The 24,131-nt window shown below is 39.4% G+C and overlaps 1 protein-coding gene across 6 annotated transcripts in view; it reads right to left on the bottom strand.

Moving 5' to 3' along the window:
• Positions 1-24,131, bottom strand: part of LOC140194593 (zeta-sarcoglycan) — a 971,547-nt gene that overhangs the window by 832,006 nt on the left and 115,410 nt on the right. For 3 of the 6 annotated variants that reach the window (XM_072251818.1, XM_072251820.1, XM_072251819.1), the window contains exon 2: positions 163-230. The exons of the other annotated variants lie outside the window; for them this stretch is intronic. The gene's annotated coding sequence lies outside the window, so the exon portion shown is untranslated. The remainder of the gene's footprint in view (positions 1-162; positions 231-24,131) is intronic. 6 annotated transcript variants of the gene reach the window in all.

The following is a 24,131-nucleotide window of genomic DNA, read 5'->3' as shown; positions in this document are numbered from 1 at the left end:
AGGTAACCTTTCACAAAAGCTTTTGTTGGATAATTATCTTACAGAGAAGGCCGCTATTACAATAAAAGCTGAAATTGTCATGTGATGTCATTCATAGCAGGTTTTTATGACTGAGCTTTTGACAGCATTTCACTATATGGAACCACTGAAATAACTCAATACCTTTCAGTCTCCTTGGAAACGGGCAACCACTGCATTATCAAAAAGCAAAAACTGCAGATACTGTAAATCTGAAATAAAAAGCAGAAAAAAATATTGAAAAAAAACTCAGCCAGTAAGGTGGCATCTATGGAGTGAGAAATACAGTTAACATCTCAGTTAATTACCTCCTTCAAAAGTTGTTATGAAGTAAGGCCATTGATCTGAAATATTAACTCTGGTTTAAAAGAATTTTGCTAGCTGTATGCTATACAATAAGATTGTATAAGGCAATATAAAAATGCAAATGCTTGTCTCCAAATTCTATTAAAATTTCTAAATAAAAATATAACAAAAGCAGATTAATTGTAATTTTTGTCATGTTTATTTATCTGTAGTATGCACTGCCTGCTGCCAGTAACACTTTTTCCTCTAATGTAGAAAGAGTAGAGAAAGTGACTTTCTTACTCACAGGTAAACAGCTGAGCATTTCTACACATGCTTCACTTCATTCAGGTCATCAAAGGAGCTTGAATGCAATGAAGTACATTTTATAGCAGGACAAATCCATTTATTTCAAATATATCAATCTATTCACAAAGAAAAAATACATACAGGCAGAGGGAAAACATGATAATTTGAAGCTGTTATACTTATTTGGATCAGAGTTCAACCTCAAGGCAAATTCACAACTTAAGTTTTTTAGAGAAGTTAAAACACAAGTGGGAGGGAGAGGGAAGGTAGAGGTAGACAGAACATAAACTCAGGGAACTTAGTGAACTGGAAAATGGGCACACAGCTGGCTGCAATATGCTCCTGCTGAACTTGAATAAAGGTGCAATCCTTTGTTCTGCTTGCTGATCAATATAGCTGAGCTGTAATGCACTTCCATTGAAAAATACCCCTGAATCTGGAGTTGTTGAAGGGTGGAGATGGGAGGGAAAGGGACACACCTTTGTCAGTAACTAGCACTAATTAAAACCAGACTGTATTAGACTAAATCTAAAGAGGAAAAAAAGATGCATTGTAATTTTAAGAGGTGGGATTGACTATCACAGAAAATTAGCCAAATAAACTGACTGTGGCTTACATTGAAGGAGGTAAATGACTTTCATAATCTCCTCTGCTGGCAGTGGTCAAGACAGCAAAGATTTGACATCTCTAAAATATGGAATGAAGATGACCTGAAAGATTATTCATGATCATAGACGTACTCTGCTACAGCATGTAGACAATGCTTATACGTTGATGTATTTGGAGGCCAACCTATAGCTGACTAGATTGCTAATGCAACAGGATGGACTTCACACTCAAGAACCATGAGGCAAAGGTTCTCAGCAAAATTGCCTCATATACAGCACTGCCCTCTGATAATGAACGCCCATGGAAGGAGCCCAAAAATACAAATCACTCCCATCTTAGGAATCACTCCTCAGCAAAGACATCCATCAGTGATGCACAAACACTTCTCGGGCTTCCTGCCAGATCCAGGTGTCATCTGGACCTGCTGGAAGCCTGAGAAGAGTGTATGTGTCATATATACAGGGAAAGCACTAGGTGCTTCATCCATCAGTGATTTTTTTTTCCACTATCACCTATAATACACTGGCACAGTGTCTGATCAATTCTGGAAAAGTATGTTTGAAGATCATAGTATGCATATTAGATTTTGTAAAACATTGAATGAATGTCTGTCAGGTCAATGACAACTCAACTCCTTCTGAAACTCGCAGAATGTCTGTCGATTGCTGGATCCTTCCTTAACTTGGGCTCATTGTTATATATAAACGTCAGCGTACTTTGAAAGCCGAAAGAACGGTGTGTTTGGGCATGAGTGAATGAAATAACAAGAAACCATTAAAATGTAATGTCCGTCTGGATTTGGGCTCAATGCTTATACAGGTATGTGTAAACCTTAATGTACCCTATAATCCCAAGGAATGTTGCGCCTGGACATGGAGTGTAAACAAAAGTTCAAAGCATTTGTGTGTCTGTTAGTGACTATGCTTGTGTATATGTTGACCTGTGATTTTGAGGTTTTTTCTTTGCACTTCAGTCAGGGCTTGAAATCGCGACTGGTGTCTGGGACCCAGGAGTGGTTTCACAAGTGAGTCGGAGTTTGAAGTTGCTCTGACAGCAACAACTGTCAGTCCAGAAATTTCTGTGACTTGCTATATAGTATTCTGTGTGGTTTATTTGTGCTATCTATCTTGTGATAACAAGTTAGGCTTAAGTAACTTTGTTGTGCTTATGGAGATATTACCACATCTCCTGGACACTGGAGATGTGGGTAAAATTAACCCAGCCCATTACACTTCGGTGCTGCAAGCAGGGTTCAGGAAAATGTGGACAAGCAAGTCGATTCATACCATACCAAAGACTTACCAGGTCACTGGATGGACGGATAATTCTGAGCACTTTGGTTTGCTCACAAATGTTCTGAGTAAATGGGGTCCTCCCAGATGTTCAGGGGAAGAATTTGCTCAGCTGTCTGATGTTAAGCTTCTAGGTGCAGTATCACAATACCATAAGGATATAGCTTTTCCCTCTAAGTGGGATTCTCTGTCTCAAGTAAGTTGGAAGGAATTTATGACTTTATGACTACATTGCAGCAGTTGAGTACTGAAAAAGCACAACTCTGTGAGGAAAACAACCTACTGCCACATGAGTTGGCCTCTTTGAGTTCTCAGAACACTATTTTAAGTGAAACAGCACGGGTGACACAGGAACATGCTGAATGCTCTGAAGTTAAACAGATTGTCGTGGCATGTAGATTGGCTATGATAATGCAAGAGCGCAATATGCAGCACAGCTGCATGACAGTGGGTCCTGCAAAGGTCCAATCTATGGTCCTGCAAGAGGACTGGAACCCAGATATTTGGGACGGGAGATGATTGAGATGTGGACGAAAACAATGTAATCGAGTCATGGCTGGCCCCTCAGCCTTGTAAATGTCAAAGAGGAATGCCAAAATGCTGATGAACAAAATCAAGCTCCAGTGGCTGTCCCTACTACCATGGAGACCACTATTCTTAACTACACTACCAGCAAGTCACAAGATTTAGCTCAGCAGCTGCATAGGCAGCCAGGGAATCCCTGCCCAGCTGGTTCATGTGCCAATGGGATTTAGGAGTCTCCTGTTTTTTTAAAACATGCATAAGGTCATTAATGATAGACCCATTTGTCCTGGCTGAACTGTGGGCTGGTCAGGCTGACAGAACTGAATGCTCCCTATGGGCAATGGTCAGATAAGCTGTGCGTTCGCACTATCCTGCCCCTTTGGATTGGAAAATGTCTGCTCATCCCTGGAAAACTCCCCTGGAGGCTATTTCATGTCACCATAATATGGCAACACGATTTGCCATTTAGAGTAATAATACCTTTAGCGGCTCTGAGACTGTCCATTTTCCCTTGATATGGAAACCTGATTGATGGAATAGGGACTCTTGTGGTGCAGGGGCATTCAATCGGTTTTAGCGCCAGCTGAGGGTCAAAAAATTGCAGGGACAAGCAGTTTATTATTGGCCCAACTTGAAGGGTCAGATGTAGATCAGGAACTGATGCAGGTCAAGGTTGTTTTCAAATCCTGGCAGCAGCAGCAGGGGTACTCTGAGAGCATGATGAATGGAAATAAGAATGCCCCAAAGCAGCTGACGATGTGGCCCAGCAGTCAGTATGAAAGCACCCCTCCTCCCTTCTTAGTAGAATGGAAATGTTTCTGTTTCTGCTGAACGCAGAGCAGAATAAGGAAAAAATTGATGGTGTACCTAATGGCATTCTTTATGTGTTATACTATGAGCATTGTGACCCAGTTGGGTTGCATTATATAGCTCAAACAAATGGACTAGTCACCCTTCAGGCCCTACAACGAAATGTAATGTTAATCCTAAAAAGTAGAACATCATCCAGTGATATTACTCTTTGGTGGTCACACAACAATAAGCAGTGATGAATCATTCTGATGGACAATGAAACTGAGATTACCTTATTACATGGGAATCTGGAGGCATTGGGAGAGTGCAGAAAGTGGTTCTGGCAGCTTTAAACACCTTTCTTCCTCTTTTCTCAGCTTTTATCTCCCTGGATCTACTTCAACCCCTTCCTTTTGTTTCCTCATGTTCCTTCTCTCCTTCTCTTTTTGTTCATATTATTTCTCTCTATCTCTTCTCTTCATTATTCTAGTTTGTGCATCTTGATTAAGGGAGGGTCCATTTAGTTCACTGGAGTGTTGTCTTACTAATCTTTCTACTGTTCCCTTTACAAATCTGATCTCTCCTCTTGGTTTTCTCACCCACTGCATCATCTGACGAATTCTATGTTTTTGTACTTCCATTGACTCTTTCTTTTGGCCTTCCATTCATCCAGCTGGGCTTTTGGTCTTTGCATCTACCTTTTAGGAGCAGCATTTTGTCTTTCACTTGAAGTTCATGTAATATCTTTAATGCATGCACAGCAGATTCCGCTTCTTTATATTCACAAAAGCCAAGTGCTTCCAAATGCTCCTTGAACTCTCTTCCAGTTTAAAATGAAGCCACGTTTCACAAGTAAGTGCCCGATTAACATATCAGAAGCGTTCCCAGATATGTTGCCCTCAAAAACTGTTGTAGTCGGACCACTGCTTTCATCACTTTCATGCTTCTGCTGAGAAGCATGGTCTTTCCTTGTCTTTTTCGCTTCACTGTGCAGTCCACTTACTTTTGTCTGCCCAACATGTTCTTTGTAAATGTCCTACTCTGTTGCATTTTCTGGGCAAATTTTGCCTTTAAACCTGCATTGATCTGCTTTAAGTAAGCCCCTACCACAATGGTTCCTCTTTAGAGATTGAAATTTTGTTCATGCTCACTTTTATTTCTGACTGCAACTCAATTGTGTCTCTGTCTGCAGTTTCCACTGATACAGCAATTTCAAATGCTCTTTTAAATTTAAGTTGTGTTTCAGTTCGGAGCCATTTTTGAATGTTATCTTTTAAGATTTCACAAACTAAACTATCTCTCAGTGCATTATTAAGCCCATTACCAAACTGACATCACTCCGGCATTCTCTCCAATTCAATTCAATTCAATTCAATCTGAAGCATTTTTGCACTCAACAAAGACTTCAGTTCTAAATATTCCTGCATTACTTTCACAATATCAGCAAAGCCGATTTCTGCTGGGTTAGTTGGAGCAGTCAAGCTGCAAAGCAAACCGTAAGTCTTTAAATCAAATACACTCAGCAAAATTGGTACTCATTTCTCATTGGTTATTTCATTTCCTTCCAAAATACTGTTCAATTAGCTCAGCATACATGAGCCAGTTATCTATTGTGTAATCAAACATCAATATTTCCAAAGTAGCCAGACATTTCTGCTCCTTTTATTTGTAATTATGTCACCTGGAGCTCACTGTTTATGAAGCCATGAATTCTTCTGTTTATTGCTATTTTTCAAACTCAACTCTCTCTGCATGTGCTGCACTTTTTTTTTTAAATCGCTGTTCCTCGCTGCACTTTAACAGGTCAGTAGTCATCTTGGGTTTTAATAATACTTTGTCACCATTGTCATGTTTTGTAACTTCAAAACATTAAACTAATTCAAAGGAAGACAGAAAATGTGAGTCTAACTTCGTTCTTTACTTTAAGCAAGGCGTGTACATCTCACAAGGTATCATAATCTTATATACAATTTTGGTGTTTGTACATATACTTTAACTATAAAGAAAAATATAAACAAATGCTCAATCAAACAATATATTTACATGATTACTCTAATATTACTGGAATATAAAATACACAACAGGCTTATGTTGGCCACAGCCATTCCAGTCATTGTGACCCTGACTAAGGACCTTGCTAGTGGGACTGACAGTAATTGTACTGCTAATGAGTTGGTTTATGCTTTCTGCTCCATTCCTATTGGTGAGCAGTTCCAAGATCAGTTTGCTTTCACATGGAGAAGGTTTCAACACACCATAACATGGCTTCCACAGGGATATCGCCATAGTCTGACTATTTGCGATAATGTGGTGTCCCAGGATTTGCATGAATGTGACCTATCCCCCAGCATTAAAGTAGCTCACTATATAGACGACGTGCCATTGTGGGGGGTCCCCTGAACAGCACATTTCCAAAGCCCTTAATACTTTGATCAATGCAGGTCATGCCTTGTCTTTTTTGCCACCAACAGGGAGGAGGTACAAAAGCATGAAGGCACACACTCAATGATTCAGGAACAGCTTCTTCTCCTCCACCATTCGATTTCTGAATGGGCATTGAACCCATAAACACTACCTCATTACTTTTTTTTAATTTCTACTTTTGCACTACTTATATTAAACCTGATTCTGACTACATTCATGATTTATTTGTGCTATCTATTTTATGACAACAATGTAGGCTTAAGTTACTTTGTTTGCTTGTATGTTTATTGTCACATCTCCAGGACACTTGAATTGTTAGGACTGACTAACCCAGCTCATTACAAAGATCAGAAAATATCCGGACTTAGCACAAATATTATCTGTCAGACAGCTGTCATTTCCACCCTTCTATACATTTCCAAGCCTTGGACAATACATAACATAGCAGGAGTCCCATGACATTGGAAATGTAGCACCTGGACAAATTGTTCTAATCCAATTGAATACTAAATAAACCAATGTCAGCGTCCTCTTTCAAGCAAAAATCTCCAGCGCTGAGGCCCTGGTTGTACAGTAACGCTCTGTTCCTTCGGCATGCTCAGGGTCCTGGTGGTGCCAGTCAATCAGATTTCCAAGACTACTGGTTCTTATTAATACATTAATTCTTATTAATACACCATTATACTTTTAAAGCAACTTTTTATTTAGATGCTATACAGTGGAGTAATATATTTTCAAATGAACCAAATATTCCTAAGGGAATGTGGGCAGAAGTAATTTTCAAGGGAGCAGAGGAAACAGAGCCAGAATGGTAGAGTAAGAGGGAGGATGGGAATTTCATCACAGAAATCCATCTGAAAATTGGGGCCACAATATGTGAGAGGAAGCATGGGAATTAGCATTTGCTGAAGCAGATACTGAACCATTTGGGATTTCCAAATAGTTAGGTAGTGGATTAGCACAGTCTCCGTTGGTTCTATTAGACAGGCCATGTTATTCACACGTCGAACACCAGACTCCCAAAACATTCTATTCTAAGCTCGATCATAGGAAGAGATTACGAGTTAACAAAGGATAAGGCTGAAGAATGTTCTCAAAGCCTCCTCGAAAATGGCAACATCTCAACTGACTTGGGAACTTGTGGCCAATGACCACTAAAAATGGAGAAACTTTCGGAATGGAATTGAGAACCTCAATGCCATGCTTTGGCAGCACACAGAAACCATCTGTAAACTGCAAAGGAACGTAAGCATCTTATAATTATACACACACAGAATCATGCACCTCCTGTTCCAGGTACAGAAGAGTATGGAATGTCCATTCATGTGATGTGTTAGGAGAGAACCCACAAAACCAGAGTGGAATCAACTCATCCTTGACTGTAAGGGAAAACCTAAGAAGAGTAGGAAGCTGTGCTCTTTTCAGTTTATAGAAGATTTTTTTGTGTGCTGTCAATGCATAGCATTTAGATTTTCAGCATCTTAAAAAGCTTCTTGTTCTTAAGTACCTAGATGCAGTGCACAATGTGGGTTAATTAGCTCACAGGATCAACAAGCACATGGATATATTCACCTTACCACACGATTTCACTGCACAGTCTCTTTCCCTCTTTCTCAACCTGGGGTCCACAGACCACTTGCTTTATGATATTGGTCCATGGCATAAAAATGGTCGGGAACCCCTGCTTTAGACCAATGATCATGCCTGCTTTACAATGCTGAATGCCAATCACAAGAGAAATCCTCTCATGTGCTCTTTCATTATATACCACAGCAACTTATCATGGTTTCTCCAACAGATCCTCACAACACATAAAGTTTCTCATCTAGAGAATGGCAGCAGACTCACATAAACCTTTCCTCATGGATGTTCTTCTTCAAGTCACAGATCACACTGACGTGGAAACACACCATCACTTCATCAATGTCAAGTTAAAATCTAACGGCAGTTGAGAAGAACTCCACCAAGTTCATGGGGTCATAGCTGAATACTGTATGGATACAAGCCATGCCATCCATGGTACACACATAGCTAGTCCAGATTTCCTAAATGTTGCCTATATCCTTCTAAGTCCTGCCTCTCATCTATCTAGCCAAGTGCATCTTAACTCATACTATTATATTGTTTCAACCATTTCTTCTAGCAGCTCATTCCAAATACTCACCACTTTCTATGTGAAAAAGTTGCCCCTCAGGTCCCATTTAAATATTTCCCCCTCTTGTCCTAAACCCATAACCCCTGGTTTTGGACTCCTCTACCCTGGGGAAAAGATTGTATTATCCATCTTATCTATACCTCTTATAATTTTAAACATTTCTATGAGGTCTCCCCTCATTCTGCTACTGCCCAAGGAATGAACACTGAGAATGGCCAACCTCTCCCAATACCTCAGCACCTCTAATCTTGGCAAAATACTCAAATATTTTCTTCTCTAACCTCCCACAAAGTTTGTGGTTACATTTCGTCACACCCTGGGGATTGATTCATTTTAATGTACTATAAAGCAGAAAATACCTCCTGCCTGGTAACATGAATGTCATTCAAAGATATCCAGTTGTTTCCCTTATCTCTTAAACAACTATAATTGTTTTCTCTCATTAAATATTCCACCAGTCAGTCCGCTGCAGCTGATCTCTAAGGGGAGATGAGAAAATCTGCAGATGCTGGAAATCCAAGCAACACACACAAAATGCTTGAGGAACTCAGCATAGGCTAGGCAGCATCAATGGAAAAAAGTAAACAGTTGATGTTTTGAGCCAAGACCCTTCATCAACACTGGAAAAAAAAGATGAGAAGTTAGAGTAAGAAGGCGGGGGAGGGAGGAAGAAGTACAAGGTAATAGGTGAAACCAGGAGAGTGGGAGTGGTGAAGTAAAGAACTGGAGGTCGACTGGTGAAAGAGATAAAGGGCTGGAAAAGGGGGAATCTGATAGGAGACGGTAGAAAACCATGGATGAAAGGGAAGGGTAACAGGCAGGTAAAGAGATGAGGTGAGAGAGGGAAACAGGAATAGGAATTGTGAAGTGGGGTGGGATTATTATCGGAAATTTGAGAAATAGATGCTCTTCCAAACTGAGTTTGGCCTCATTGCGGCAGTAGAGGAGGCCATGGACTGACATGTTGGAATGGGAATGGGAAGTAGAATTGAAATGGGTGGCCACCAGGAGATCCAGCATTTTTCTGGTGGACAGAGCATAGGTGCTTGGCCTCTCAATCTACGGTGGGTCTCAGAAGGTCACAGTGGGATCACCAGATACAGTAAATGACCCCAACAGACTCATAGGTGAAGTGTCGCCTCACCTGGAAGGACTGTTTGGGGTCCTGAATGGTAGTGAGCGAGAAAGTGTAGGGACAGGTGGGGCATTTGTTCCATTTGCAAGGATAAGTACTCAGAGGGAGACCAGTAGAGAGGGATGAATGGACAAAGGAGTTGTGTAGGGAGCGATCCCTGCAAAAAGCAGCAAGTGGAGGAAGAGGGAAAAATGTGCTTGGTAGTGGAATCTGTAATTTCATTTTGATGGTAGCTATTACTGGATGGTGATCTGAACCACAGACTGCTCCTGGGTAGGCTTTAGTCATAGTCACACTTTATTGATCCCGGGGGAAATTGGTTTTCATTACAGTTGCACCATAAATAATAAATAGTAATAGAACCATAAATAGTTAAATAGTAATATGTAAATTATGCCAGTAAATTATGAAATAAGTCTAGGACCAGCCTATTGGCAAAGGGTGTCTAACCCTCCAAGGGAGGAGTTGTAAAGTTTGATGGCCACAGGCAGGAATGACTTCCTAAGACGCTCAGTGCTGCATCTCAGTAGAATGAGTCTCTGGCTGAATGTACTCCTGTGCCTAACCAGTACATTATGTAGTGGATGGGAGACATTGACCAATATGGCATGCAACTTAGACAGCATCCTCTTTTCAGGCACCACCGTGAGAGAGTCCAGTTCCATCCCCACAACATCACTGGCCTTACGAATGAGTTTGTTGATTCTGTTGGTGTCTGCTACCCTCAACCTGCTGCCCCAGCACACAACAGCAAACATGATAGCACTGGCCACCACAGACTTGTAGAACATTCTCAGCATCGTCCGGCAGATGTTAAAGGACCTCAGTCTCCTCAGGAAATAGAGATGGCTCTGACTATTCTTGTAGCCAGCCTCAGTGTTCTTTGACCAGTCCAGTTTATTGTCAGTTTGTATCCCCAGCTATTTGTAATCCTCCACCATGTCCACACTGACCCCCTGGATGGAAACAGGGGTCACCAGTAGCTTAGCTCTTCTCAGGTCTACCACCAGCTCCTTAGTCTTTTTCACATTAAGCTGCAGATAATTCTGCTCACATCATGCGACAAAGTTTCCTACTGTCGCCCTGTACTCAGCCTCATCTCCCTTGCTGATGCATCCAACTATGGCAGAGTCATCAGAAAACTTCTGAAGATGACAAGACTCTGTGGGGTAGTTGAAGTCCGAGGTGTAAATGATGAAGAGAAAGGGAGACAAGACAGTCCCCTGTGGAGCCCCAGTGCTGCTGATCACTCTGTCGGACACACAGTGTTGCAAGCACACGTACTGTGGTCTGCCAGTCAGGTAATCAAGAATCCATGATACCAGGAAAGCATCCACCTGCATCGCTGTCAGCTTCTCCCCCAGCAGAGCAGGGCAGATGGTGTTGAACGCACTGGAGAAGTCAAAAAACATGACCCTCACAGTGCTCGCTGGCTTATCCAGGTGGGCGTAAACACGGTTCAGCAGGACTTTAGAATTTGTGATACAGGTGCACATTCCTTTATCCAAAATTCTGAAATCCAAAAAGCTCTGAAAACCGAAGATTTTTTTTTGCCAACAGCTGACATCACTCAGGTGTGACGTGGCAGCACTAGCAAAGGCCAGAAGACGTCAGTTGTGGCTCAGTGCTCATACTGGTTACACGTGCATTTGCTTTTCACTGATATTTTGTGTTCACTGTTGACTTTGTGTTTAATTTCAGTGTGAAAATGTCAAAAACAGCTGCAGGTCCCCCTATGGGTAACAATGAGGAAAAGAGAAGGAATCTTCTCTATCAATAACACAGAAAGTGGAGTTACGCAGAAGCTTGATCGTGGTGTGTCTGTGCGGTGTCTTACTGAAGAAAATAGTGTCAGAACTACCACTGTATCTGATTTAAATAAACAGAAAGACAAGTTACTGAAGTTTTATAGTGACAGTGACGTTCTACATTTATTCCAATAAGTCATTTACCATGTGTTTGATTCGGTTCGTTTGAAGCTGTATATTTTTATGTTTTATTGAATGTTTTTGTTGGAAATAAAATTTCTTCTTGTCATTATTCCCTAAACAATACAGTATAACAATTATTTACATAGCATTTACATTGTATTAGGTATTATAAGTAATCTATAGATGATTTAATTATACGGGAGGATGTGCGTAGGTTTGGTGCGCCGCTGGGTCCTAAAGTCCACGGCACTGAGACAGGTTAAATAAGGGACTTGAGCATACATGTTTTTTGGTATCTGGGTGGGGGGTGTCTGAAATGCAAAAAATTCAGAATTCCGAAATGCAACTGGCCCCAAGGATTTCAGAAAAAGGATTGTGGACCTGTATTATTTCTTTTTTTTAAAATAATTTTTATTGAATTTTCAAAATGAATACATGAAAAGATAGTGTCTACCCTCCCCCCTCCCCTTAACCCTCCCCTCCCCATATATAGTCCTACCTAAAAAAGAACCGCCTGGGTGTTGGAAGGTTTCCACGTGCTCCATGGAATTCAAAATAAGTTTGGTATACTTATTCGTTACTTTCCCCAAGGGACCAAGATCTTTATCGGAGCACTTAAATATGCCATCCTAGCTTTTGTAAATAACGGCACCAAATATTCAGAAATGTTACATATTTATCTCTTAAATTATAAGTAATTTTTTCGAGCGGAACAGAACTAGCCATTTCATTATTCCAACGATTCATACTTAAACACGAATCAGATTTCCAAGTAACTGCTATAGTCTCCTTAGCTACTGCCAATGCAATTTTTATAAATTCTTTCTGATATTTATTCAATTTAAGTTTTGGCTTTATCCCTTCAATATCACCTAATAGAAATAATACAGGGTTATGTGGAAGTTGAGTTCCAGTAATTTGTTCCAATAAGACTCTTAAATTTATCCAAAAGGGTTGAATTTTAAAACAAGACCAAGTAGAATGTAAAAAAGTACCAATTTCTTGATTACACCGAAAGCATTTATCGGATAGATTTGAATTTAATCTATTTATTTTTTGTGGTGTAATATATAATTGGTGTAAAAAATTATATTGTACTAATCTAAGTCGAACATTTATTGTATTTGTCATACTGTCAAGACAGAGTCTTAACCAATTTGTTTCATCAATATTAATATTCAGATCTGTTTCCCATTTTTGTTTTGACTTATGGAGTCCTTGTTTAATTGTCTGTTCTTGAATCAAATTATACATACAAGAAATAATTTTTTAAATTTTCCCTTTTGAATTAAAGTTTCAATTTCATTAGGTTTTGGCAAAAACATTGTTTGACCCAGCTTACCTTTTAAGTAAGCCCTTAATTGAAGGTAACAAAAGAAAGTGAATGTGAAACAAATAAATGTGTGAGAAAATTTCTTTGGAAAGGTAAAATGTCAAGAATATCATTGGAAAAATTGACATGTAAATTTGAGTTAGGAGGGTTACAACTTCCAAACTTTAAGAATGATTATAAAGCAAATCAACTTAGATTTATTGCATCTTTTTTTGATGATCGAAAACCAGCATGGATTAAAATAGAATTAGACAAGATAGGAGAAAATAGACCTGAAGATTTTATATATAAATGGGAATCTAAAAGGATACGGGAAAAGAAAAAATCTCCTATATTAACACATTTGATTGATCTATGGAATAAGATAAATGTTGATAATGAAACACAGAAATCTTTATTAGCAAGGAGACCTTTGTTCCAAAACAGACTTATTCCTTTTACAATGGACAATCAACTTTTATATAATTGGTACCAAAAAGGGATTAAATTTATAGGAGATTGTTATGAACGAGGTATATTGATGTCATTTGAACAATTAAAGGATAAATATAAAATATCAAATGACCTGTATTATTTCTAAAGCGTTCATTGATGGTAATGAAATCTATCTGATTCCTTGTTCTATGTCCAGGGCGAATCCATGTACACAATCTACATGGTGGTTTTTATATCAAGTATTTGGTGATCACTTGGTTGTTTCTGACACACCAATCAGCAAACCCTTCTCCATTTTCATTTCTCCCCCCTAATCCAAAAGGTCCTATGAAATTATCAACCCTTTCCTGTCCAACTTTGAAGTTAAAATCTCCCATGACTAGTTTTATATCCTGAGTTTTACATTGCTCATAAGCACTGTGGAGATCTTCATAAAATTTGTTGATATCTTCTTCATCCACATCGTGTTTTGGCACATAGGCTTGGATTGTGCTAATGTTAAAAGGGTTACCCCTTAATTTAACTAAAAGCAGCCAGTCGGATATCGCCCAATATCCCATAAGACATTTTGATACTTGTTAGTTTAAAATAATTCCAACTCCATACATATGCTGTTGACCTCCAGAATACATTATCAGAGAACTATTCTTAGTGAACTTGCCACTGTCGTTCCATTTACTTTCTTACAGGCCTAAGATATCAACTTCCAACCTTTTCATTTCATTTAATGTGTTGTCCAACGTTCCTCTCTGGTGAAGTGTACAGATGCTCCATGTTGCTATCCTTAGCCTTTCCCTATCGCTTACAGAGAGCTAGACAGACAGACCAGACAATTGTGCAATATTGCAAAGGAAGAATGGCTGAATCAAAAATGCAATGAAGTAGAAGGCCATATTAACAACAGCAAAGAAATGCACAGAAAATTAAAATTACGAAAACCTCCTCTACAAGATACATAAGATGAACAGACGGATCCATACTAACAGATCCAGATAAAGTATGTGAGAGGTGGATTCAGTATATAGAGCAGCTGTTTGAAGATAATAGAGGGGAACTACCAGATATTAAATAGGCTAATTCTGGCCCACCTATTACCAAAGAAGAACTAACTAAAGCAATGAAAAGCATGAAACATGGTAAAGCCACTAGACCTGATGAAATTTCAGAGGAAATGGTACAAGCCCTAGAAGATCTGGGCATAGATATTCTTTTTGAACTGTTTAATGGCATATATGAATCTGGTGTATTGCCTGACGATCTCTTGAAATCAGTATTTTTAACTCTGCCAAGAATTCCTGAAACTATTGATTGTGAAAATTATAGAACAATCAGTCTTATGAGTCACATAATAAAGATTTTGCTGAGAATTGTTCTGAGTCAAATCAAAAACAAGTTAAGACCAGAAACTTCTAAACTGCAATATCGGTTTATTGAGGACAGAGGAACTAAGAATGCAATTTTCATACCATTAATGCTTTCAGAATAATGTCTTTTTATGGTTTATTGATTTCACTAAAGCATTCGACAAAGTGCAACATGAAAAATTATTTCAAATTCTCGCTAAGCTAAACATTGACGGAAGGGACCAACAATTGCTTCATAATTTATATTGGAATCAAATGCCGGCGCTAAAAATTGATGATAATATAAGCAGTTGAACTAAAATTCAAAGAGGAGTTAGATAGGGATGGGTTGCCTCACCGGAGTTATTTAATATCTATAGTGAAATGATTCTCAGAGAAATAGAAGACCGAGATGGGATAAAAATTGGAGGTGTTAACATCAACAATGTAAGATATGCAGACGATACCACCCTAACAGCAAGTGCTGCAGAAGACCTAGAAATCCTCCTAGACAAAGTAGTACAAACAAGTGCAGATTTCAGTCTAACCATCAACTGTAAAAAAAAAGTATGGTATCATCAAAACAACAGGATACTCCCAACTGCCAATTGTACATCGGTAACCAAGAGATTGAACAAAAGACCAGCTTTAATTACCTTGGTAGCTTTATATCACAAGATATTAGAAGTAGGAATAAAAAGAAGAATTGCCATTGCCAAAACCAACTTCCAAAAAATGAAACCCATTTTTTACCAACAGACACAGTTCTATGACAACAAGGCTTAGGCTACTAAAATGTTACATCTGGTCAATCTTGCTGTATGCTTCCGAAACATGGACTGTAACACCAGAACTCCAAAGAAACTTAGAAGCAACAGAAATGTGGTTTCTTAGAAGAATGCTGAAAATATCATATAGAGATAGGGTAACTAATGAGACAGTACTCCAACGTGCCCATACAAAAAGATCTTTAATGAGAACATTAAATGAGAGGAAACTTAATTTCCTGGGCCATGTCATCAGAAAGGGAGAAATAGAGTGCCTTACATTACAAGGCCATTTGCCTGGAAAATGCGGAAGATGAAGGCAAAGAAAAAAAATATGGACACTGTGAAAGAACTAACAACTCTAAATGTGTGAGATGTCATTGACGCTGTGAGGTATCATTCGATGTGGAGAGCTATGATCGCCCAAGCGTGTAACGCGCAAGGCAAATGAAGAGGAAATAAAATCTTGTTAGAGATGGTGGAAGTTACGGAGAATAATGTGCAGATGCGGAAGTTACTGGGGCAGTAGGTGAGGACAAGAGGTACCCTGTCCCTGGTAGGGTGGTGGGAGAATGGTATGAGGGAAGATATGCATGAAATGGAATCATTGATGGTTAAGAAGAGAAAGCCCCTTCCATTCTAAAGTGAAAAAGCTCATTCTGAAAGTGGATACGGTGAGGAAGAAGGAACTGAGAGAAGGGAACTGCATATTTACAAGTGTCAGAGTGGGAAGAGGTAGCTGTGAGAATCAGTGGGTTTGTAAAATATATCAGTAGATAAACTGTCTCCAGAGACAGAGGGAGAGAGATTCAGAGAGGGAGGTGTCAGAAATGGACCAGATAAATTTGAAGGCAGGATGGAAGTTGTTGAAGTTGACAATCTCTAAGGGGACCTACTCCCTCCCTCATCATTGTTTAACCCTTAATATAGCTACAAAATCATTTGGGATTTTCCTTTACTTCACCTACCAGGTTCATCCTCCTGATTTCCCTCTTCAAAGTATTCTTACTCCTTTTATAGTCATCAAGGAATTTACTCGTCCAGTCCTCCAAAATCCAATGTATGCTTCCCTTATCTTGACCAAAGCTTCAGTATCATCAGCTAAAGCTCCCTAAGCTTACCCTACATTCACCATAAAAGGAACAAACAGACTCTAAGCTTTTGATATTTCACTCTTAAAGCCTCCCACTTGCAATTCATTTCTTTTTCTTCAAACAGGCCACTAATCTACCTTTGTTATATCCTGCCTCATTCTGAAAAAATTATCCCTGTACCATAACCTATGGATCTTCCCCATCCGTTTCTATCACTATCTTAAAACTAGCAGAATTATGATCACTAGGCCACTTCAATTATTTGTCGTGCTTTGCACCCCAAGAAAAGATCCAGTATTGCAACCTCCCAAGTATGGCACTCTATATTTTGACTCAGGAACCTTACCTGGACACACTTCACAAATTCCAACCCAAATAAGCACTTCACATTCCCTGTAGACCAGTTAATACTATGAAAAGTAAAAATCTCCCATAATATATAACCCTATTATTCTTATAACTATGAACAACTTCTCTATACACTTGCTCAAGTTCTTGCAAACTATTGGGTGTCTATAATACAGAAACTTTACAGTGACCCTCCCTTTCTTGTTTCCAAGTTCGACCCTAATGGCTTCACTGGACAATCCCCAAGAATATCCTCTCTAGATACTACTTTCACATTCCCAATATCAAAATAGCAATACTCCCTCCTCATCTACCTGTGTCATGCCTGTAGCTTATGGCTATAATGGTCCAGTCCTCAGATCTAATCTACACTCCGAGTTCATCTGCTATATCTGTTAAAACTTGTGCAGTGAATTAAGTTCAGTTTAACTGAGTATTATTTTCCCCTCCCTTTACTGTGCACCTCGCTGCCCTGATTACTAATTTTTTTCTCGCTCACCACTACTGTATCCCGTGACTAATTCTGCTCAGACTCCCACACCCCTGCCAAACTAGTTCAAGCCCTCTTGTGCAGCACGAACAAACTTTCCTGCAAGGATATTGGTGACTGTGTAGTCCGCACTTTGTTAAGAAGATAGCTCACTGCTACGTTATCAAGTAGAGTTTGGAATTTACATTGTGTTGAGAATGCTGACCACAGCCACTTGCAACAAAGGAATACAGAATGAAAAGGTCTGCAACTTTCAAATTGGCTGCCACATTTCTTTTAATACAACAGCAGCTTGACTTCAAAAAATATTTTATGGACAGAATTACCCTTTGGAATGTGTAAAGATGATGAAAAGGGTATTGCAAGTTTAAGAAAAAAAATTAAGGAATAAGATGTTTAAGCAAATACTGTGAAACTTTCTTGAGGTGCTCAAAATATTGAAGCTTATTTTCCCATGAAAACTGTATCCTGTAATGTCCACTCACCTTGTATCTGACTGGTATCTTTCAGATTTTAGTCATGCTTATCAGCCAATCAAGCCCTTTCACATACTCATTGATATTTTCATTACAATTACCTAACACACTGGATTTTTCCTTACAATGGAAATTCTTCCTTTTGCTACATTTTCAAAGCATTAGGAATTATAATCAGCTAGCAATCTTGAGAATGAACATATCTATTCATAACAGCAAGGCTTCTACAATAGAAAAGCCTGTTTTCCAGTTTTGCCAACAGTATAATATGTCTTTGTCATACTGGTGAGAACTACAGAACTCTTCTCTGAACTGCTTCTTGGGATTACAGGAGAAGATCATGGTGGTAAGGTGACATTGTCATAAGCCAACATACAGAAAACATTTTTGGCATTCCACAAGATGTCCATTTGTAAGAAATGAATTGCAGCTGGATAATATTTAATACAAGAGCCTTGGAACAGACTAGGTGAATAATAAGACAATTCAGGCCCAGATTGAAGACTGAATTAACTAAATTCAGGAAATTATCATTTGGAACAGGCTTGATCCATCCCAGCAAGTCAATGGACCTTCCATTATCCAGTAAGTGGGATGCATATAAGCTGTAGAAGCAGCCCACCCTACTAAAGGGATGAATCATCTTTGATAGACATCAGAAGTGCTCTAATGTAAAAATGCACTTAAAATAAGAATGGGAACTCATTGATCAACTTTGGGGTCTGTGTTTCATGGCAATCCTAAATTTGCTCTCTATTACATTTGGAAATGTTGACAATAATGCAAATAAGTACCCGTATTTCCAAAGCTCTTATTGTTGTCCAAAGTGTTAACAGTAAACATATTTACAAATATTATGTTTACAATATGAACATTTTGTTTAAATGTTACAATTTCCTAAGCTGGAAAAAGTTGCATCTCACTCCCCAGTAACCCACTTTAAGACTACAACAAACCCTATTATAGCCATGACCACTTTACCAGATGAAATACTTGTACTTCATTTCTAGCATTAGAAACTCTGGATCATTTCTCAAATCCATTGCTTACTATACATCCTTCAGGAGGGTGAATCCATGGAAAGCATTTGGCTCTGACAGCATATCTGGCCAAGCAATGAAGACCAATGCTAATCAACTAGCTAGACTTTTGTGGAAACCTTCCAACTCTCTCTTCGGCAGTTTGAGGTAGCCTACTACTCCACACAGGCATCAAACACACTAGAGCCCAAAAAGAACATGCTAAACTGCCTCAGTGACTGCCATCCAGTAGCAACTATATTCACTGTGATGAAGTGTCCTGAGAGGTTGGTCAGGAAGCATATCAATGTCTGCCTGAGTACAGTCCTGAATGCCTCCAATCTGGCTACTGGCACAACAGGTTAATAGCAGATGATTTTTCATTGGCTCTTCCTTCATCTCTGAAATACTTGAACATTGAAGATGCATTGTCAGGATGGTCTTCTACAGCTGGGCATTTAACACTATCATTCCCTTAAAACTCAGTACCTCCCTGTGCAACTGGATCCTCAATTTCCTCAATGGCAAACCACAATTAGGACCAGACTGGCAACAACTTCTCTTCCACACTCACTATCAACACAGATAAAACATTGGGCTATGTGCTTAAATCGCTCTTCTATTTACTTTATACTTATGATTGTGTGACTAAGTACAGCTCCAATGTCATATTTAATTTTGTTGATGACACCACTGTTGTTGACCTAATCAAAAGTGGACAGAGCTAAAGATGAAGCCAGAGGGTGACTTCTCCGAGCCATCAGTGCAACAGTTAAATTCTTCCTATTCTAATGTCTCAATTTTGCTTTCAGGATTACTGGGTCCAATCAGGATCTTTGATATACAGCAGCACTCAGAGAGTGTGGTTCTGCACGTCGGCGTGTTGCCATTCTTGGAGCTCGCTAATAGGCCACATTTCGGCATGTGCAGATTCAGCCCGGAGTCAGGTACCTTCAGGGCCTTAAGCAGCTCTGTGGACATGAATTCTCACCGGTGTCGCATACTGGAGCTAGAACATCGAAGACAGTGAGAGTGACTGTTGGAAGGCTCTACACTCAGTAATCGATTTGCCAATTTCGAATCGGGGAAACTGAAATAGAAAAAAGCAACTCTTCAGACTGACTGCTACATTGAAATAGCGATTGTTGTGGTGCTGTGGAAGGAGTGATATCTGTCTCTCCCTTGTCAGTGAGAGAGAGCGCTTGCAGGATGTCAAAATGTTGGAGTGAACAGTTAGTATTTGACTGTAGGTGGACTGTAGACTGTTGTGTTTCTTTGGGGACTTTGCTTTTGCTTGCATGGTAGGTGGTGGGAATGCTGATGCTTTAAGCTAGAATAAGTGGGGGAAGGGGGGAGGGGGAAGGTCAATGCCTCTGCCTGTGTGAAGGGGCAGGGGGCTCTGGGATTCTTATGTTCTTCCTGTCGTTCATTCTTTGGGGTCTTTCTTCTATTTCAAGAATGTCTGTGGAGAGCAAGAATTTCAGGTTGTATATTGTATACATGCTCTGATATTAAATGGAACTATTAAAATGGCATCTAGGAGGGAGACTGAAAACTTAGCTGAATGGTGCCACAAGAATAACCTCTCACTCAACATCAGCAAAACCAAACAGCAGACTATCAACTACAGGAGGAAGAAGCTGGAAGTCCATGAGGCAGTCCTCATTAAGGGAATGGGGGTGGAAAGGGCCAGGAGCTTTAAATTCCTTGGCGTTAACATATCAGAGGGCATGTGTCCTGGAACTAGAACATTAGCATCATCACATAAAAGGCCTGGCAGTGCCTCAACCTTCTTGGAAGTTTGCGTAGATTCTATAGATACACAGTGGAATGTATACTCACTGATTGCATCATGGCCTGGTATTGAAACACCAATGCCCTGGAATGGAAAGGCAATCAAAAGTGGTGGTTACAGCCCACTCCATCACAGCAAAGTCCTCTCTACCACTGGGTACAGGAAGCAGTATCCATCATAATCCAGGCCATGCTCTCATTGCACTATTAAAATCAGGCATAAACTACGATAGCCCTAGGTCCACATACCACCCAGGTTGAGGAACAGTTACGAACCTGCAACCATCAGGTTCCTGAACCGTCATGGACAACTTCAGTCACCGTGACTCTGAACTAATTCTGTGACCTGCAGACTCACTTTCAAAGACTCTTTACAATTCATATTCTCAATATTAGATTTTTTTTTAGATTATGAAGACATGCAGTCCTCTTTTATTGTCATTTAGTAATGCATGCATTAAGAAATGATACAATATTTCCTCCGGTGTGATATCACAAAACACAGGACAGGCCAAGACTGAAAAAACTAACAAAACCACATAATTATAACATATAGTTACAACAGTGCAACAATACCATAACTTGATGAAGAAGTCTATGAGCACAGTAAAAAGTTCAAAGTCTCTCAAATGTCCCATATCTCACGCAGACAGGAGAAGGAAAACTCTCCCTGCCATGCCCGACCACAATCCGTCTCTGAGTCATCCGAAAACTTCGAGCCTCCGAATCAGCTCTCCGATACCGAGTACTTAGCGCCATCTCTGTCCGAACGATTCAACCTCAATCTCGGTCGCCAACAGCAGGCAAAGCCGGGGATTTTGAGGCCTTCCTTCGGAAGATTCCCGACCGCGCAGTAACGATAGCAGCGATCGAGCATTTCAGAAATTTCTCCAGATGTTCCTCTGTGCTTTCACATCTATCTCCATCAAATCAGAATTTTCCACGGCCCCTATTTAATGGATACAATATCATTTTTCACCGGAGGGCTGCGCATGTGCAACACACTGCTCTCTCTCCTTCCGCCAGGGAAGTTATTTGTACAACTTGTTTTTTTTTGCACCTTAGTTGCTTGCCAGGCTTTGTCTTTTTATGTATAGTTTTCCTTAAAATTCTTTGGCATTTCTTTTTTCCAGTAAACGCATGCAAGAAAATGAATCTTGAAGTAGCATCTGGTAACATACATGCACTTCGAAGTTTGCTTTTAAAACATGCAATGAGTCAGAAATAAATTTTATCACCTTCGTGGTATGATGCCAAGACCATGCAGAAGGGGAAAAAGAAACTATGTTAATAAAATCAAACTTTATTTTGAAAGATGAGTAATTATTGAAGTATGCAGCATTTCTCGAATGTCTGGCCTTGTCATTCAGCAATTAGCTGAAATTGCATGTTCTTTTTCATTTTAAATCTGTTTGTGAATTCAATTCTTCTTCAACATCAAATGAAACAAGAAAATTACTCTCTCTGCTATATATACAGTGCCTATAAAAATATTCACCCTCTTTTTAAGTTTTCATGTTTTATTGTTTAAAACCACTGTGATTCAATATTGTAAATTTGGCTTTTTGACACTGATAAACAGAAAAGAATCTTTCATGTCAAAGTGAAAACAAATTTCTACAAATTGGTCCAAATTTATTCCAATTATTAAACACAACATAATTGATTGCATAATTACTCACCCCCTGCAAGTCAGTAATTAGTTGATGTGCCTTTAGCAGCAAATATAGCCTCGAGTCTGTGTGGACAGGTCTCGATCAGATTTGCACATCTGGACACACCAATTTTTCCCTATTCTTTTCAAAACTGCTCAAGCTCTGTCAGATTTCATGGGGATCGTGAGTGAACAGCCTTTTCAAATCCAGCCACAAATTCTCAATTGGGTTGAGGTCTGGACTCTGACTTGGCCACTACAGGACATTAGCATTGTTGTTTTTAAGCCATTCCTGTGTAGCTTTATGCTTGGGATCACTGTCTTGCTGGAAAGCAAATCTCCCAAGTTGCAGTTCTGTTGCAGATTGCATCAGGTTTTCCTCCAGGATTTCCTCCAGGATTTCCCTGTAATTTGCTGCATTCATTTTACCCTCTACCTTCACTAGCCTTGCAGGGGCCTGCTGCAGTGAAGCATCTCCACAGCATGATGCAGCTATCACCATGTTGCACGGTAGGGATGGTGTGTTTTTCATGATGTGTGGAAATAGCGTTTAGTCTGATGGCCAAAATGCTCAATTTGGACCAGAGTACCTTCTTCCAGCTGATTTCAGAATCTCCCACATGCCTTCTGGCAAACTCTAGCTGAGATTTCATGTGAGTTTTTTTAAAAAACATTGGCTTTCACTTTGCCACTCTCTAATAAAGCTGTGACTAGTGAAGCACCCAGGCAACAGTTATTGAATGTGCAGTCTCTCCCATCTCAGCCATCGATGCTTGTAGCTCCTCCAGAGTTGTCAGAGGTTTCTTGGTGGCTTCCCTCACCAGTCCCCTTCTTGCACAGTCACTTAGTTTTTGAGGATGGCCTGCTCTAGGCAGACTTACAGCTGTGCCATAGTCTTGGCATTTCTTGACGACTGACTTATCTGTACTCCAAGATAGATTCAGTGATTTGGAAATTTTCTTGAATCCATCTCCTGACTTGTGCTTCTCAATAACCTTTTTTTGCAGAGTTGCTTGAAGTGTTCTTTTGTCTTCATTGTGTAATTTTTGCCAGGATACTGACTCACTAGCAGTTGGACCATCCAGCTACAGGTGTGTTTTTACTAAAGTCAATTGAAACACCTTGAATGCATACAGGTGATCTCTAAAATCAATTGACTTCTAAAATCAATTGCTTGCACCAGTGATGATTTGGTGTGTCATATTAAAGGGGTGAATGCTTATGCAATCATTTTTTTGTGTTTGTAATTAATTTAGATCACTTTGTAGAGATCTGTTTTCACTTTGATATGAAAGAATATTTTTCTGTTGATCAACATCAAAAAAAGCCAAATAAGTTCCACTGTGATTCAATGCTGTAAAACAATAAAACATGAAATCTTCCAAGGGGATGAATACTTTTTATAGGCACTACATAAAAACATATTTCTATATTTTAAAAAAAGCAAATTGTAATATGTAAGTTTACTTTATAAGTATTGTAATGTAATGTAAGTATTGTAAGTATTGTAATATGTAAGTGTACAGAATCAAATATTGCTGTGATAATTGTACGCTCTAGTATCAATCATTGGTGACAATGAAGTATAAAGGACTTATAGGACCAAAGATTATTCCTAGGTTCAAGGAATGTCTCCCTCCAATGAGAGTAAAATCTCTGAAGGTGTAGTCCATGAGAAACTACCGAAAGCCCATTTTTAAGAATAAGGTCATATGTTCACCACATGATAAGCAATATTTTCTTTCCTGCTAAAACATAGCTGTGAGCATCCTGAAATTTGTATTTAAGATGTTATCACTGTTCTTCCCCGTATTCATTACACAAGTTCATGATGCCATTAAAAATCACACCAGTTTTCTTCCTTCAGTTGTACTGTCAGTACAGATCCTGCAACATCATTTAA

This window comes from Mobula birostris, chromosome 3, assembly GCF_030028105.1.
Source record: "Mobula birostris isolate sMobBir1 chromosome 3, sMobBir1.hap1, whole genome shotgun sequence".
Classification (NCBI taxonomy): Eukaryota; Metazoa; Chordata; class Chondrichthyes; order Myliobatiformes; family Myliobatidae; genus Mobula; species Mobula birostris.
Note: the sequence above shows the minus strand (reverse complement) of the source record. Positions and strands in the feature narration are given on the sequence as shown.